The following is a 7,957-nucleotide window of genomic DNA, read 5'->3' as shown; positions in this document are numbered from 1 at the left end:
TTATTATTATTATTATTATTATTATTATTATTATTATTATGAAATCATATATTTTCTTTTTTTTTTCTTATGTTATAAGAGTGAGTTTGTAATCATTTTATCTGTGTAGTAATTTGTTTGTTGGCACAGTATGTTGAACAGGCAAGAATACCACGACATGTTTTCAATTACACATTTGTAAATCAGTGCATCTGCAAGTAAAACACTTCATTAAACTGAGACACGGGGTAGGATTAAATAAGTATTCATTTCTTCCTACTCCCTTTCAAACAGAAAAGTAGTGGTATTTGGGTTCTTGGTTATGCATGCATATGCTTTATCTTTTTTGTTCTACTGATTGCTTGTTTTTTTATTTTTTAATCAGTTTGAAATAAAATTTTAAATAAATAAAATAAWTTTTTTTGCTGTGTAAGTGGGAGGCATTATTAAACTTATTAGTTCTAGCTTTTAGAACCCATCTCGCTGCGTTTAGCCTTTAGCTGCTGTCTTGCTGCATACAGGTTTTAGCACCTGTTGTGTTACTTCTAATGTTACTGTGTTGATAATTATAGTTCTTAGCTTGCTCTTTGGTCGTTTAGCCAAAGTATTGCTGGTTTTACTTTTAGCTAAAGGTTTGCTAATTTCAATTTTTGTTTTGCAGATTTTAATATTTAGCTACTGTTTTGCTAATTAAATGCTTAGCTTTGTTTTTATTTCAGCATTTGTTTTGACAGTTTTAACTTTATTGATTCAGTTTAAACTTTTTCATGGATTAACTTCTGTTTTCACCGTTAACTCTCTGATCAGTGCTGAGCATGTAAAGTTTACAAGTGAAGACTTCTTGCTTCGCACGTCCAAGCTTGTTTGTCATACCAGCATCACTCAGCAGTCAATTCCTGACATTTTACTTCTCTTGTGTTTGTCAAATTCAGTAAGGTTACTTTTAAACATACTTCATACTGAGTAAAATGGCCTAAAGCATCAGATATGCCCTGAAAACGATCTAAGGAACCACATTCGTGATCATCTGTAGGTCCGTGACACAAAGTAATGTGTGAGAAACATCACTGAACAGGTCCCTCTGACTGCTCTATAGCTTATCACCCATTTACCAAACCACAACCACACACGTCACCATATCAAACAAAATCTTGTGTGAGCGCTCTACAGTTGTAGTTCAAAGCCAAGTTGGAACAAGTCCAAGCTCAGTGTCAAGACTGTTGGGCTCAAAAGCAGGAAAAGGAGAAAAAATGTTCAACTGCAGCCAAATGTAAACAATCTCCACATATAGAACAGAAAAAAATAAAACATTGAAAAACACTGGCTGTTGCAACAAGCGGTTTTATCTGCAGTATTGAGCGTTTGTTTGCAGACGTTTTCTTGTGCTTCAGAATGCAGAAGATATTTCCAGAAACAGGAAGGAAGTCTTTACACTGCTGTCTAATGCCGCGATCATCTTTTCTCTCCCCCTACATCTGTCACTTCTTACCTTTTCTAAAATTCAGATACACATTTTACACCAATATGCAATAAAAATACATGAAATAAGTTMAAGCAGGAGCACAAAAACCATTGGTCTTTTTCCTGGAATTAAAAAGAATAGAACCAACACACAATGTTGATTCCTGACAGGACCCATGACGTTAAATCCTCACTGTTGTGCTTTACAAAATAAATTTTATACACACATAATCAGACATTAGCGACACAGAAGCACCATGTTGTGAAACTGCATTACTGATTTAAAACAAAACAAGAGTATCTCTGTAATCCAATAATTGACATAATGTCATATTTTGATGACATAAAACAACAGCTGGTGCCGAGTAAATCCAGGCACAAAGACCTAAAAGAGCTACACCCAATTATTATGGAAACTGCATCATCTCTTTTTTTTAACTCTCCCAGACTGGCCACAAATCCTCCTCGTGTAGAAACAGTGATAAGAAAAACAAGATGGATTTTCTTTGTTCAAAGCCTCCAAATCCCATCATCATGGTTCAACCGTGCAGCCTCCATCAGCAGACAAACAGCACCAGAAATAACCATTATTACAGAATATAGCTACAGCCTTGGGTTTACACTGCAGGGTCATTACTTTCTGCAGGAAAACATAAAAAATGGTTTCCTAACTCCCTTTTCTTTTCTCCCAAAGCACGCATTTCCAGTGATCCCAAAATACATCGTGGTTTCCTGAAGGATTTTCAGGGAATGAAACCCGATGGACAAACAGTCATTAAATGTGGCCAAAAGATTCAAACAACAAAAACTGCCCGAGCAAGAGCGTTCACACATCTCACGCTTCTCGTTACAGCCAAACGGCTTGTAGTGTTTGTTTTCATCCTGTAATGTTTGGCTTTGTGCTGTAATTCTGGGAGCGGGAAAAATCTGTCAACAAATACGGCTCATTTCACCACCCATTACGAAGCTCTTAAAGAATGTGACATTTTCCGTATTGTGCTCAGACCGTCCGCACTAGGACTCGAGGCTCGCCAAATCTGTCTGACCGGTCGCCWGTCTGAACTGACCCATTTACAGAGACGGTGATGGAGCTCGACGGCGTGCTTTATGTAGGCCATGGTTAAAAACGAGGGCTCTGTCTGTGACTTATGACCATGATGTGTGTATTTTCATGCAACCTCAATGATGCCAGTGCTACTTTAAGTGTCTGAAAGGACAAGAACAAACCCCTCAGGCTTGTTCTTTTACATTTATTAACATTTCTAACCAAGAAATACATATATTTTATACCTTGCTGCAACTGTCACCCATTCTTGGACAAATCATTTTATGAAAACAGTCACACTAATGAGAAATCCAGTATGTGTGTACATTAATTTATTACATATTTAAATAAAAATAACTATTTTATGCACTCAGACTTATGATAATTTCCACCAACCACATATAAAAAAACCTACAGTTTAATAAGTGGTGTGTGAGAAGAAACTGAATCCATCATTTAATATTCTATAGTTTGACTTTTTTGATTTCTCATCTCACAAACAAATTACCAACAAATAAGGGTTTGTTTCATAAGGTTTTGAAAACTTTACTCCTCATTAGATAAGCAGAAAATACTACAGAGATTAGTAATTACCATGTTAAAATTATTAAAGAAACATTTGTTTTATTATCTCCTCTCTGTTTTACAGCGGAGGCATCACAAGAGTCAAAAGTTTACCACGTCTGTTAGCGTCATGAGCTCAGCAGAGCATCGGAAAAACAGATTAAGGTCAGCTGAGGGCGTGTGGGTTTCCTAAATCTTGTGATGTGTAACTGAATACAACCCCTCATGCAATCGCRGCAACATCGAGGAGGTTCAATTTAATGAGATGAGAGATTAGGTGACAGGTTTTAACTGTGTACAAGCTAAGAATTCTTGGATAGAAATAACCATGTGTTACCATCTGAATTCGTTCTTTAAACTGCACCATCTCAACTTGTTTTGTTGGTCAGATAAAAGTAAACAGTAACAAGTTTTCAGCAATACATGTCAAGCATTAACCTCTGTTAAAAATATGAGAGCTGCATTCCTTTTTCTCGACATTTGGTCTTTGGAATGTCTGAGAAACCACGTGAGCAGGAGAAGTCCTTGAACTCGTGATGTGTAACGTTAGCTGCTCTCCTCTATCTGGGCGCTCCACATTTCTTGAAGAGAGCAGGTCTTTGCACGGGGTAGGGGTGCACGTTAGGGATGTCCCGATACCACTTTTTCACTTCCGATACGATACCGATATTACAACTTTGAGAATTGTCCGATACCGATATTAATCCGTTACCATAACAGTACAAGTCACACACTTTTACCTATTTTGTAATGTAAAATCTTAGAAAAGTCTTGATCAGGTCAAACAGTGAAAAAGAGTAGGTATGAGAAAAACTGATCCATTTATTTTTAACCAATGGATGACACATTTTAAACTGAAGAACATTCTACAATTTAATAAAATAAATTTTAACACACTGAAAAATAAAACATAATAAAAACAAAATGTTCTTTTAAAGTATAAAATAACAATTCAAAATCACTTTGGTTATTGTTTTACTACCTGTTAGCCTGGTGCTGCTTTATGGTGGAAAAAACTGAGGGTGGGGACAAAACAAAACTCCACATTATTGTCTGTTCAAAGTTAAGAGTCCACAGCTACAATTTTACTGACTGTAACTAAAACAACGTGATCATTGCACTTAATCTTCACTCAAACACGTGTGTAAACAGATTAAACATCACTCTAATAACAAGAGCAAAAAAATTAATAGTAAGAATTAGTCAGTTATTTAAATTGATAGCTACCTTTCTTACTGCTGCATTTTCTGAGCATCATGTGGAGATTAGCCTCTGGCTCCTGCAGGGAGCAGTTTTTAGCACTGCTCTCGTCATGTCGCGCTCATATTCCAAAACAAAAGCTGCGCTCTTCTTTCTTCTGTCCATCAATCCCAGAGCTAATCCACGGGATGTCAAAACTGTAAGCGTGCTGTCCTCGCTTCTGCCAGCTTAGAACCACCGACCGGACCAGAGAGGAGGTTCCGAAACAGCGCGGCTGTGTGCGGTCACTGGACCGAGGCCATTGAACCGAGCCGAAACGCAAAGCTGCTGCCAGGGTGGAGAGTAGTTGTCGCTCCGGTTTAAAACATTCACGGTTCTGTTCCCCCTCGGAAAACTTGTGCATGACAACTTTGCACTTAGCTTCAACTCTGTTTCTGATGAAAATAGAAAGTTCTGCCAACATTCTTGCTAACTTGTTAGCGCTGCATGTTGTTGTGATCACGTGAGCGCTACATGCTGGATCCAAGCGCTGCTGGATAGAAACACTGGAGCGGAGTCATTGGACTGCTGGAACGGGCTGCTAATATCGGAGAGCTTATATCGGATATTTTTTATGCAAGCCGATAAAATCCGATACTCGTTTTTTGGCTGATATCGGACCGATATCCGATATCAATATCAGATCGGGACACCCCTAGTGCACGTGTGAGTTAGTGTTTCCAACAGGAAACATGAGGCTGCTCAATAAATGATCGAAGGTTAAAGGAAGGGGGACTAACAAAAATGACCGGGCCAACTATTACACCACTGAAAGCTAATTGGGATCTGTGCAAGAAATAAAAAGGAGGCAAAACAAAACAAATATTATCTTTATGATTCAGTCTCAAACGATTTGTACAGCTTAGACAGCCTCACTGTGTTCAGATTAAGGAAAAAAGGCCATTTCTTATAACAAGTCTAAAATTTACTTTCATTCAGATGGTGCTTTGATCTTTCAAGCAACATTTGCAAATTTATGGCCTATAATGCAAAGCAGGTTGAATAAAAGCCAGGCTTCTTGAAGAGATTTGGTTGAACTAATCCCAACACTGATAATCTAATGTATCAGTGCCGCAAAGCTGCTTATCTACCTAGTAAGTCAAACCAGGTTTATGACTCTAGATTTGATGGAGGGAAATAAAATAACAATGGCAAAATGAAGAGAATTTATAAGTTTACTAATGCCTATGTGACATCAAGTATCTGAAAATTACAATGAATTTCACCAGAAATTATTTAAATGCCAAATCATTTCTTAAACAAGCTATTTTTGCACTAAAAGGAAACAAGAAAGTCTAGAAATTAAGTTTAAGTTTGATTTTTGTAATCAAATGTTCTAGGTGACCTCTAACTTTAACCAGTTTTTAAAACAACGTACAGATAATTATGCTGAACTCTGAAAATGTTATTTAGCATCTAAAAACAGTAAGAAACTTGATTTTATTTCTAAAGTTTCTGTTTTAGGGGACTTAAAAAATAAAATAGGCAATAAAGATGGTTTTTAGTTATAGATATAACAGGGAGAGAGAATAAAAGATGAGACTCTCAAAGACACGAGAGCACGCTGTCTGACCAACAATCAGGACAGCTCCATCTGGACTGAAATAATAAGTTAAATGGAAAAGTGACATTGACAAAAGCCACACTTTAAATTACTCAAGTTGTGTGCACGTTTCTACCTGGAGGAGCCGGATGAGAAACAGTCAGAGTTAGCTGCTGTTGCTAACATACGAGTATTGAGCGAGCAACATCAAAAATTCCACCTATCCTGAAAAGTCCATTACAACTTTGATTAGGATTTGCATTCAGTTTGTGAAAATTGCTCCATGTCTTGCACTTGGGAGTAGGGGTGTAACAATTCATCTATTACATCGATGTATCGATTTATTTTCCTACAATCCAACTACATTGATCTGTGCTCGCCAAGCTGGCCTTTCCAGACGACATTTATCGATCTAAAATCGTCTTAAAATGTAATTAATCGATTATGTCGATACTATGGAATAACTTACCAGATTTAAGCACGGCACCTTACATTCGTTTTTATTAGGGGTGTAAGAAAATATCGATACACTGAAATATCACGATATTTCATTTCCCAATACTGTATCRATATTCTAAAGCCCTGTATCGATTTTTAATTAAGGTTTAAAATGTCAACTTTCCTGCCAGCCATTCATTTTTATGTTGTAGTTCAGCCTCTGACCACTAGTTGGCAGCAGGGAGCCAGCCATTTGGCTCCTCTACCTCTTGAGCGCTAGAGAATAAGGGTAGCATTAGCATTGTAGGAGACAATGTAAGCATTGTAAGTAAACATTAGCTTTTTTTCAGTAAGAGGTTTTTATTTAATAGAATTTTTGGACAAAAAAAATCGCAATATATCAGGATATATCGTATCGTGACCCCTCTGTTATGATATGTATCGTATCGCCAAATTCTTGCCAATACACAACCCTAGTTTTTATGTACTTTTAATGATAGTCACATTAAATTTTACTGGATTCACTCTGCTTGTCCATGACGTCATCAACTCGCGCAAAAAAACAGCATGGAGGACGGCAGAGAAGAAGCGCTTGACGAGAGAGGAATTATCAAGCCACCATTGCGGTCCAGTGTGTGGAAACACTTTGGCTTTCGCAAAAAAGGAGGCATTCTTAATAAGTCGCTCGCTGTTTGTAGTTTCAGCAAAGGTCAAATAAAATATAACGACAACACTACAAATCTCTCCAACCACCTACTAGGGAGCCATGGGATTTCACACAACGCCGACCATCCAGGCACTTCTTTCGGTGTCCCCACCGCAGCAGCAACACAAGGTAACGTCAGCCTAAGCTCTGCAGAAACTTCAGGCATTGGCAGCATGTTTAGTCAGAGACTGGGCCAAAATTCAGCTCGGGCATTTTATTTTGGTTGCATTTTATGCAAATAAAATGTGAATACTTTTGCTATTAATTTGATTATTTTTCTGTATCTATTTTCATCTATTTTTGCTTGATTCCCTTACAAAAAACAAACAAACAAACAAAAAAAAAGGAATCTGTGAAACTTAATTTGCATTGTCCAGAATCAAGGTATTTATTTCACAGGCACACTGGTTGAATTTTTAGCTAAAAAGTTACTGAATCGATTTTAAGTCACTGAATCGTTTCAGATCGGATCGTTTTAAATGAACCAAGATCGTCCTTGAATCATATCGGCAGCCGTGATTCGTGATACGAATCATTGTTAAAACGAATCATTACACCCTAGGCCTGTCGCGATAGWCAATAAATCAATTAATTGCACGATAATTTTTTTTGAGGTCGATAAAAAAAAAAGACGGCGATAAGTTTCATTTTCCTGCTTGTTTGTTTACTTCGTGTCTTCGTCCCTCTCTACTCCGCTGCACAGGAGCTCAGCTGACCCCTCCCCTCCTGTTTTCTTAGTGTGGGAGGAGTCAACTCTCGCTTTAGCATGATCGTTCCTAAAGAAACGCTTCAAAGCAGAACGCGGCTGCTGAAGTGTCGGGAGCACTAGAGCCTGGATTTCGCTGCGGAGGGAGAGAGAGACGGAGTGGGAGAGAGAGAGAGAAGGAGAAGAAGGGGTGGGGGCTGAAACTCCCCCAGACCCGCAACAAACTCATCAAGACTTTACCTGTAGCTCCCAAAAATAACAGGAAACTTAAACGCA

At 37.9% G+C, this 7,957-nt stretch overlaps 1 protein-coding gene across 4 annotated transcripts in view; it reads right to left on the bottom strand.

Moving 5' to 3' along the window:
- Positions 1-7,957, bottom strand: part of LOC106521786 (putative homeodomain transcription factor 2) — a 40,977-nt gene that overhangs the window by 26,481 nt on the left and 6,539 nt on the right. The window lies entirely within an intron of this gene.

The sequence above is a fragment of the Austrofundulus limnaeus genome, unplaced genomic scaffold (genome assembly GCF_001266775.1).
Source record: "Austrofundulus limnaeus strain Quisiro unplaced genomic scaffold, Austrofundulus_limnaeus-1.0 Scaffold115, whole genome shotgun sequence".
Lineage (NCBI taxonomy): Eukaryota > Metazoa > Chordata > Actinopteri > Cyprinodontiformes > Rivulidae > Austrofundulus > Austrofundulus limnaeus.
This window is presented reverse-complemented; position numbering and strand designations above follow the sequence as displayed.